Consider the following 9,868-nt stretch of genomic DNA (forward strand, 5'->3'; position numbering starts at 1 on the left):
CTTCTCTTCTTTCCCCATGAGACTGAGAGCTAGGTACTTGTGCTTAGGGGGAGGAACTCCAGGGGAAGCTGAGGCAGGAGGAAGAGGGGGAGGCTGGAGGCTTCTACTCAGTCAGTGGTCAATCATGGGAAGCTGTTCTCAAACCCACAACTCCAACCCCCTCTCTCCGTGTGATGTCATTGTCCCACTTTGGGGGGGGGGCGCGAGGGATTTGCATATCGAGAAGCTGTGTTTTGCAAGTCTGGATTCTGGCAGAGGGGGTTGGGGAGGGCCCTGGCAGCCTGAAGAGCTGCCTCTGTCCTGTGTTAAGGAACATTCTGCCCCGTGGGATGTGGGGCCTCTAAGAACCAGATTTTCTGAATTTTGAGGAGAAGTCTTACAGGAAGAAGCATTGTCAACCACAATAGGACCGGGGAGACGACTCTGTTGGTAAAGTGCTCAGGTTATAAACAGGAAAACCAAAACCCACACAAAAAAGCCAGGTATGAAGATATACACATGGCTTATCAGAGGTGGAGACAGACAGGGCCCTACCCTCCTAGCTTCCTTGCAGAGTTTCAGGCTAATGAGAGACAATGTGTGAAAAATAAAACAATGCCAGGCAGAGGGCCCAAGCCTTTTTTATCCCAGCGCTCAGGAGGCCAAGGCAAGTGGGTCTGTGAGTTTGAGGCCAGCCTGGTTTGTACAGAGCAAGTTCCAGGATGGCCAGGGCTACACGGAGAAGCCCTGCCTTGAAAAACCAAAATCAAACAAACTAAAACAAACAAACTAAAAACAAGTGGATGACACCTGAGAAACAACACCCAAGAGGTGTCCTCTAGCCTACACACACACACACACACACACACGCCCACAGACAGACATACACACATACACAGACACACAGATGTACATATACACACATGCACACTGCACACACACAGACACACACACCGACATACACACATATACACACACAGATGTACACATACACAGACACACACAGAGACATACACACATACACAGACACACAGATGTACATATACACACATGCACACTGCACACACACAGACACACACACATACACAGACCTACACACATATACAGACACACACAGACACATAGACACACAGACACACACACACACACCGACATACACACATATACACACACACAGATGTACACATACACAGACACACGCAGACACACACATACACACACAGACACAGACCTACACACATATACAGACACACAGACACACACACACACCCCACAACAAACGCACTGTGGGTAGTCCAACATCAGAGAATCGTGGCTTATTGGTCACCAGACTGGGCTTCCCTGCCTTGGGAGAAAAGTCCTGCCTGTGTTCCCTCCGTACACCCTGGTGTTCCCTGGGGGCAGGAGGCATCTCCCTCGCCTTTGGACTAAGGAGACTGGCTTGTTTGAAGGCTCCCTTTTGTGTCCCCTCTATCCTCAAGAGTCATGTGGCGCTTTCGGTGGCCGGGGAATCTCTCAGGATGCTGTTGGGTTATTAGAACCCACATCTGCTCTGTGATTATTTGCTCATTCGGCTACCATTCACGGATACTCCGCCATTTTGCATCCACTGTGACTCGGAACCTGTTCCATGGGCCTTCCCCAGAATCGGTGAAACAGCGCTGGGTGGGTACCAGGTGACCTGGAATAGTCAGTGGTGACCCGTTTCCCCACTTTATTAGCCTATAAAAGACGCTGTCATGGAAAGTGAACCCCGAGCCACAAGCCCTCATTTGCACCATAGTGGAGCAGTCCCTCACTGCACAGCCACCTACCCTGATGCTTCCACTCCTCTGCCAAAATCCGGCAACCTGCTGTCCCAGCCTTCCTGAGAGGAAAGTGATACTTGGCTCCAGGAGTAAGTGGGGGCACTCTTTCCCAACTCCACCCTCTTGGGTCCACGGACTGGATCCAGGCAGGGAGCAGAGATGTCTGAGGCACTCTCCTTGGCTCTCTGTCCTGGCTTCCTTTCCTCCCTCCATAATTCTTCCATCTTTTTTCTCACAGGGACCTACAGTGTTTCAGACTGTGGCAGCCACAAGGATGCCACTTGATAAAGAGTCTCTCGGCTGAGCCTGGCCAGGCTAAGGTTCAGGCGATCAGGGTCTAGCTGTGGTGGCTTCAGCAGTCCCAATGCTCACAGATGTTCTGTGGCTCTGCTGAGGTGACTCTGCTTCCTGTGTTCTAGCCAGATAATAGTTCTGACAGAGGGACAAACACAGCCTCTTCACATTAGCCACTAGGGCAAGGCAGGCGCCTGTGAGGAAAATTCCTGTTATCAATCATGTCCCTTCAAAGCCCCCTCTGCTTTAGTCTGACTAATGCTGTAGGATGCTGGCTGAATGGGCCTGGAAGCGCTCACACTCATTATCTTAACTTTTTATTTACAAGTTTTACCTTTAAAGTGTGTGTGTGTGTGTGTGTGTGTGTGTGTGTGTGTGTGTGTGTGTGTGTGTGTGTGTATGTGTTTGGGGGGGAAGGGGTCAGAAGAAAACTAGCAGGAGCCAGTTTTCTCATTTTACTGACTGTATCCTGGTGATCTGACTCAGGTCAGGCTTATTGGCAAACAACTTTACCTGCGCCATCTTGTTAATCAGTCAAGTCAGTCAGTCAGTCAGTCAGTCAGTCAGTCTCTGACCTCCCCCTCTCGTGTGTGTGTGTGTGTGTGTGTGTGTGTGTGTGTTTAAGGGGGTGGTGGAGTAAGGAAAAAAGGGAGACACTATTCTTAAATTTTAATTTTAAAAAAGGAAAGAAAAGAATTAAACGTCATAACGAGACCCATTACTTTCTATGCTAATATAAAAATAATAATGATAATAAAAAAACAACTTAATTTAAAAAAGGAAAAGTACCTTAAGTAAAAAACGACTGTCAAGAGAGGGCACCTTTAACATGACTTCCTTCAGGGGCTGGGGATTTAGCTCAGTGGTAGAGCGCAAGGCCCTGGGTTCGGTCCCCAGCTCCGAAAAAAAGAACCAAAAAAAAAAAAAAAAAATGACTTCCTTCAGCTTTGGAAAGTTCCGAAGGCCAAGCTAACCACAGACCTTGTGAAGGTCAGAGGGCATTTTCTGAGAACAGCGGCAGTCAGGAGTTAGGCTTTCAAGGTGGGCTCTACCACCGTGGACGTGAACCATCCATTAGAAACATCCATTAAGCAGCAGCTGTCAGGGCAAGGCCAAGGCTGGGGAAGGGGCTTTTGGGTCAGAGTGAGGCTTTTGGTCCATCTGGAGCCGACACGCGAGCCTGTGCCAAGAGGGCTTCACACATCATCTCTGCGATGCTTGCCGCAGGCAGCCCCATTGAGCTGGCATTTTTAAGCCTTGAAATGCAGTGAACGCTTCCATCCCTGCAATTTACAACGGCATTCTCACCCCCCCCCCTCCCCGTTGGTAGTCACTTGAGTGGATTCTTGTGGAGGACACTTCCCAGCACTGCTGGAGAATTTGGGAACACAGATCATCCAAGTACCCTTTTCTTTAGGCCACAGGAAGGAGAGTGCTTGGCGGAAGAGTAGGTGTGCTGCGTGTGTCCTGTGTCAGTCAATCAATGTGTCTGTCCGCAGCTCTGTACCTGGGAGGATCCGCTGCTCCGTCTCCCCCTTCCTCTTACTGACTCGATTTCTGGGTCTCCAGCCACCGTATGGGAGACACTCTGTGGCCTGGGACAGTGGGAGAGCTCTCCAGCTCTTCCAGTGCCACCCTGAAGTCTGGGGGCCAGGCGCTTGCCTCTTCTGTGGAATCAGGCCAGCAGTTGACTTCAGAGTCTGTGCCAAGGAGTTCTGGTGACTGGGAAGGGTCAGCGTGGAGGCCAGCAGGTTTGGCAGCAGGAAGCCCCGATCTATTTCGGATCTCCTCCACCATCTCATCTCTTCTGTATCCATTTCCTGTCTGGCCACCGCCAGCTCTCTCCACCTCTCGCTTTTCCTTCTCCAAAAGGCTGTGTTCTACAAGCTCATCCTCGGGCAACCTGGTCTGTTTGTGCTTAAGGAAACGGAGCCTCCGGTGGTCAGCGAAGCCCATGAAGGTCTTCTATGGAGGAGCTGAATTCAAACTAAGAGCTCGAGGCTTCAAACCTCAGTTTCTTGCCCGTAGCTATGTATGTTTGCAAACTGTGGTACTCCTCACACAAGTTGGGAGGAAGTGCAGATTCTGAACCAGTAGTGGGGGACTAGGGGCTGGGATTTTACATCTCTTTTCTTTTTGTACCGTTAATTTTTAAAGATTTATTTATTGTTATTTTATGTTTGTGAATATTTTGCCTGTGTGTATATATGAATACCATATATGTGCAGTGCCAGCAGAGGGCAGAGGAAGGCTTTGGGTACTGGGACAGCTGTGTGGATGGTAGCAACCAAACCTGGGTTTGCTGCACAGCAAATTCTTTTAACCACTGAATCCTGGATTCTGCAGGTCTCACAAAGTCTAAGAAGTTTATTACTTTGCCTAGCAAGTATGTGTTGTTTTATCTATTTATTTATTTTTTTAAAAATACATGTTAAAACCTAATTGTTCTTGGTTCTTACTGTAATTCAGTGGGAGTGAATGCATTTGTGTCTTGTCTTCTTTTTTATTTTGAGACAGGTTCTGTGGTGATTTGAATGAAAGTGGCCTCCATAGGCTCATATATTTGAATTCTTGGTCCCCAGTTGGTGAAACTGTTTAGGAAGGATTAGGAGGTGTGGCCTTGTTGAAGGAAGTGTGCTATTGGGGGAGGGCTCTGAGGTTTCAAAAGCCCACATCATTTCCAGTCAGCTCTCTTTCTCTGCCTCATGGTTACTGTCTCAACAAGTAAGCTCTCGGCCAAAGCTCTAGGGCCGCACCTGCCTGCTCCCATGCCACCATGCCGTGATGGCTATAGATTTACCCTGTGAAGCTCTAAGCCCCAGTAGACTCTTTCTTCTATGGGCTACTTTGGTCGTGGTACTTTGTCACCCTAGTAGCAAAATAACTAAGACAGGGTCTGGTGTGTCCTAGGCTGGCTTCAAACTTGCTATGTAGCTGAAGGTGACCTTGAACTTCTGGTTTTTCTGCCGCCTCCTCCAGACTACTAAGACTACAAGGTATAAGCCACTGTGTCCAGTTTCCCCCGGGCTTTGTGCATACCATGGAAGCACTTTACCAACTGAGCCATATCCACATTAATATTTTATGAGAAGGTTGGCCAAAGCCCAGAGAGTTCAACCTCGGTTGAAGCCCCCTGGTAAACAAGCAACATTCAGGAGTGAGCGTAGGCAAATATAGGCAAATGATTACGTTTCTTGGGCCTGGCCCATCATACTGCTCTCCCTGCAAAGACCCATAAAGTGTGGGGGCCCAGACTGCCAGATCCTGTTGCTGTTGCAAACCATCCCAAGTGTTTAATGTCACTTGAAGCCTACCTCTGAGAAGCAGCTTTGAGATCGTGACAATTGCTCTATTATTCTGAGGTTCCACTGTTCCTGACCTAGTGAGACACCCCGGTTTTTGTTTTTTTTAAAGAACCCTTGGAGACATTGCAAATGTCTGGAGGTGGAGAACACACACATCCTAGAGGGCAAAGCTTACTGTTTTCCTGAGCCGGATCGAGTGCACGCGGAGGGCTGTCCTTGGCAGTGAAAGTGGACCAGATAGATGATACAGTGAGAGAACAGAGGCTGCTGCGATCTGCCAGGAGCTCTTTGGTGGTAGAAATGACAGACTCCTTGTAGGAGAACTGTGGGCTGGGCCAAGCACACTGAACGTAGTCAAAAAAGGGGCCAGGTTGAAGCCAGGTGCTCAGCTTCTACATTTCCAATGAGGCAGGACCTGAGCTTTTATCTGCAAACGCTGCTAGCCTTTGACAAAGGGCTGTGTGTTCCTTTGTCAAGGTTTACATCTCAGGGAAGGAAAGAAGGAAGAAAAACACCGGGTGACAGCTAAACCCCCAGGCAGCTGAGAGTGTCTAGGTTGGAAGGTTGGTAACATGGCAGACTAGCTGGGGAGCAGAGGTCCAGGGATAGGAGTGCAGGTCCCAAGGCTGAGGATGCTGGCCCAGACTTTCCTGCTTATTGTAGGTAGCCATGAAGTCACAGTTCGGGCCCCTGAACTGTAGTCTTAAGCCATCCACCTGGCTTTACTTCTTCACCTTCTCATGGACCGATCTTGTCTGACTTTTCTTAACTAGTTCAAAGGGGATCTAGAGTTAAGAGACCAGGGAGAGATCTATAAGGTTTCTATCCAGGAGTGCTACCATCAATGGCTACCGAAGGCCCATGTGGTATAGTTTGGTCCCCAACTTACGGCAATATTGAGAGCTGGTAGAAGCTCTAGATAATGCCCTTAGAGGGATAATGCTCTTGAAGGTGATATGGGGCCCCAACTTTCTCCAACCTTCTTAGCTCCTGCCATATACCCAAAGCAACATGGGCTTAAACGATTGAAATGATGAGCCCCCAAAAATATTTCCTTTTTAATTTGATTGTCTCAGAGTTACTTCGTCATGGCAACTTCTGACTAACACAAGGGGGTACACTTGAAAGAAGGCCAAGTCTTGGACATGGCCCTGGGGGTTAGGGGTCAGCGCATTGCAGCAGGCTGGCACCCCGTTCAGTCCCTGTGTGGGACAGATTCTTTCTTGGGTCTCTATTGAGCATTTCTATCTGCCTTGTGTTTGTTAGATTGAATGAAGGGATGAGCTGTGCGTGCAAGCTCTTATCATCTTTTCTGGTAAACTGGTTCATCTCTTCCTGTCTATAAAACAGATCCTGGGCTCGGCATTGTGTATTTTTTTAAAAACCAGGGTATTTACATTTTTTTCTTTCTGAGCTCTCTTGCTGGCCTGGAGAGTGTTTTCTTTTTTTCTTTTCTTTTTTATTGTCTTTGTGGGTAATAGCACTCTGTGTTTCTCTTGTGAAAATTTCCCCCTGCGGCTTCCCCGTCAGAGCCCTTAGATAACAGAACCCACAGCACATTACTGGATTAGCCTCTCTCAGCCCTGCTCTGCGTAACCTCAGGAGCACGGGCACCTTTTGTTCCTGGGATTCTGACACCCTCTCACAGATACACATGTAGGGAAACACCAATGCACAAACAATAAAAATAAATTATTAAAGCCAAATCAAGGACCAGTGAGATGACTTTGTGGGTAAAAGTGATTGCTGCCAACCAACTTTTGTTTGTTCTTTTTCCTTTTTGGGACAGCGTTTGTTCTTTGTGTAGCCGTGGTTGGAGTTTGCATGTAGACCAGGCTAGCCTCAAGCTCAGAGATTTGCTTACTTCCGCTTCTCAAGTGCTGGACCTCCAGGCTGAAAACCAACTTTTGAAAGTTGTCTATTGATCTCCACATGCTGTTACTGGGAGTTCACCAGAGATGACCACTCGGACACAGTTTATAGCCAATTGAAAGTCTTTATTCCAACCAGCTGGGACTATATTCAGGGGTTTAGGACCTAAGTGTAGCCCCCAGCACTCAGACCAAGCAGCTTTTAAAGGCAAAACTTACTACGTCCTGGTACCTGGCTTTACAAGGGGAGGTCTGCACAAGCCAACAGTTTCACAGAAGCTGAGAACCATTAGTTAAAACATCCTGACCTTTGGTTCATAGAACAGCGTTGGGAACTTTTCCATATGGGATCCTCCAACAAAGGGATTAAATTTTAGTTAAAATTGGAATGGTCTCAGCAAGGACACAAAATGGAGGGAGCTCTCTGCAGTGTCTTGCCACGTCACGATTCATGTGTACGCACACACATGCGCACATGTATGCACAATAAATAAATGTAATGAAAATTTAAATAAATTAAATCAATACTGGCTTGGCGTTGCCACAGTCAAGGTCTGGGCCTGGCTGATGACCAGTTGTGTGGTAAGACTGTCTTCCACATACTTGCCTTGGCTGTTCAAAGCAGCTAGACCTTGAGAGCCTTGAGGAGGGCACTATGGTTCTGAAGAGAGGACAGGACAACCACCACCTAGGGATTGGTCATAGGGATGCCTGCCCTGCTGTGACAGCCAAGCCTTAAAGGCTCCTTGCAAAGTCTTCTCAGCCACCCCTCACCCAGGGCCCTTTTATTTGCTTTTGCTTTTGGCACTGTGTGGCCAGAGGACTACTGCATCCCTGCGTCCCAGCCACCCTGGTTCATTTTCCAGGAACCTTGAGGATAAATATTTAATAGTTTCAAATGTTTTACAGTTAATTCCTGCCAATGACACTACAAGTGTCAGAATCTCTATTTAAAATGATCTTAAAACGAAACCAAACCAAACAGAAACATCCAGAAGGATCCCTGGGAGATCTGAGAACCCGAGGGAACCGTGACCTTTTGTCTACGCAAAGCTTTCTTATGTAATATGGGGGAGAGCCGTGTCAGTCAAGGACTGGCAAGAGAAGCTGACATTGCCATCTTTGGAAATTATCGGGTGAAAGGAACGTTCGTAGAAGTGAGATCAGGTGAAGGGAAGCCATGAACCATCCCTCAGGACAGCACCAGGCATCCTGGGGATGAGAGGAGCTACTAGAAAGAGTGCTGGGAAGATGGAGTCTCTGACTGAGGACTCTGACCTGAAGGCCTAGGGGGAACAGTGTCCTGGTCACACTGCCCCCACTTCCCCCAGCCTCTTGTCAGTTTTTCTCTTTTATCCTCAGCTGAACCAACTAGGAAGTCAGAGGCCAGAGAGCAGACCCCATGTAGGGTCTAGAATCTGTTAAAGGCCCAGTCTGGAGTGACAGGGAAGCTAAAAACCAGCTCTTCTTCAGGGCTTGCCCCTCCCAGTGGATCAACTCTGAGGCTCTCACAGGCTTCCGGACAAGGCTGAGAAGAGTGTGTGTGCAGAGAGGGGTGAGAGCATGCAAGGCAGGTTTTGCTGAAAGGACCAGGGAGGACTTGCAGGGGATGGTGGCTTCTGGTTGGGTCCTGTGGAAGTGACTAGTAGAGGACGTATGTACAAGAAATGCCCGGATGGGGCTCAGAGGAGGAACAATCAGCACTCTGGAACAAAAGGAGCAATAAATCTCAGGACCAAATAGTAACTAGTGGCAGTGTGTGTACCTGGAGGGAGGCTGGGGGTGGGAAGGGCTGGCATGTTCAGACAGGCCTGGGTAGAGGAGGAAGGATGTCACTGCTAGAAGAGGGAAAGCGGCAGCTGGCTGACTTCACTCTCTTTGTCCAGAAAAGGACACTCAGAGGTCAGGAGCACTTGTGGTGGCCGCCATCACTGAGTTCCTATGTGTGCACCAGGGGCACCTGTGCCCAGTTCCTTCACTAACCACCACACACCTTCGAGGTAGACATCATTGTCCACTTCTTATGGATGAGGAAACTGAGGCCCAGGGAGATTAAAGAACTTTACCAAAGTCACACAGTTAGGAGGTGACAAAGTTAAGACTTGGTGCCCGACACAATATACTTCCTGTTGCGTTGCAGTCCACATTGGAAACAAAGACCTTAAAATTATGGAAGACAGGAGGGGGCAGACTATTCAAATTGCTAGAGAGGTAGGGCGAGGGTGTGAGACATTGAGGAAAACAGTGCTTTGCGTTTTGAGGGAGCAGCTCTAGTGGCCATTGGCAGACAGAAAATGTTCATTCGTGGAGAGGCTACACAAAGCAAATGGCAGATGCAGGAATTGTGTGGATACCATCACTTGGGAAAGCACATCCCCATTAGGGCCTCTAAGTCTGGGAGGGACTTGGCCATGTAAGGCCTGGGGAGAGTCTCTGGATTGGTTTCTGTTAGAACTGGATAGCAGTTCAAGTTCTTGAGCAGAAAAATGACAGCAGTGATTAGGGAAGATTAAAATCCAAGGTACACAGTGTGCCGCCCAGACCAGGCATTGAGAGCAACAGAGTTAAGTGAGCTCCTCATGACAAGTGGCTTGGGAACACTGGCATTGCC

This window comes from Rattus norvegicus, chromosome 6, assembly GCF_021556685.1.
Source record: "Rattus norvegicus strain SHRSP/BbbUtx chromosome 6, alternate assembly SHRSP_T2T, whole genome shotgun sequence".
Lineage (NCBI taxonomy): Eukaryota > Metazoa > Chordata > Mammalia > Rodentia > Muridae > Rattus > Rattus norvegicus.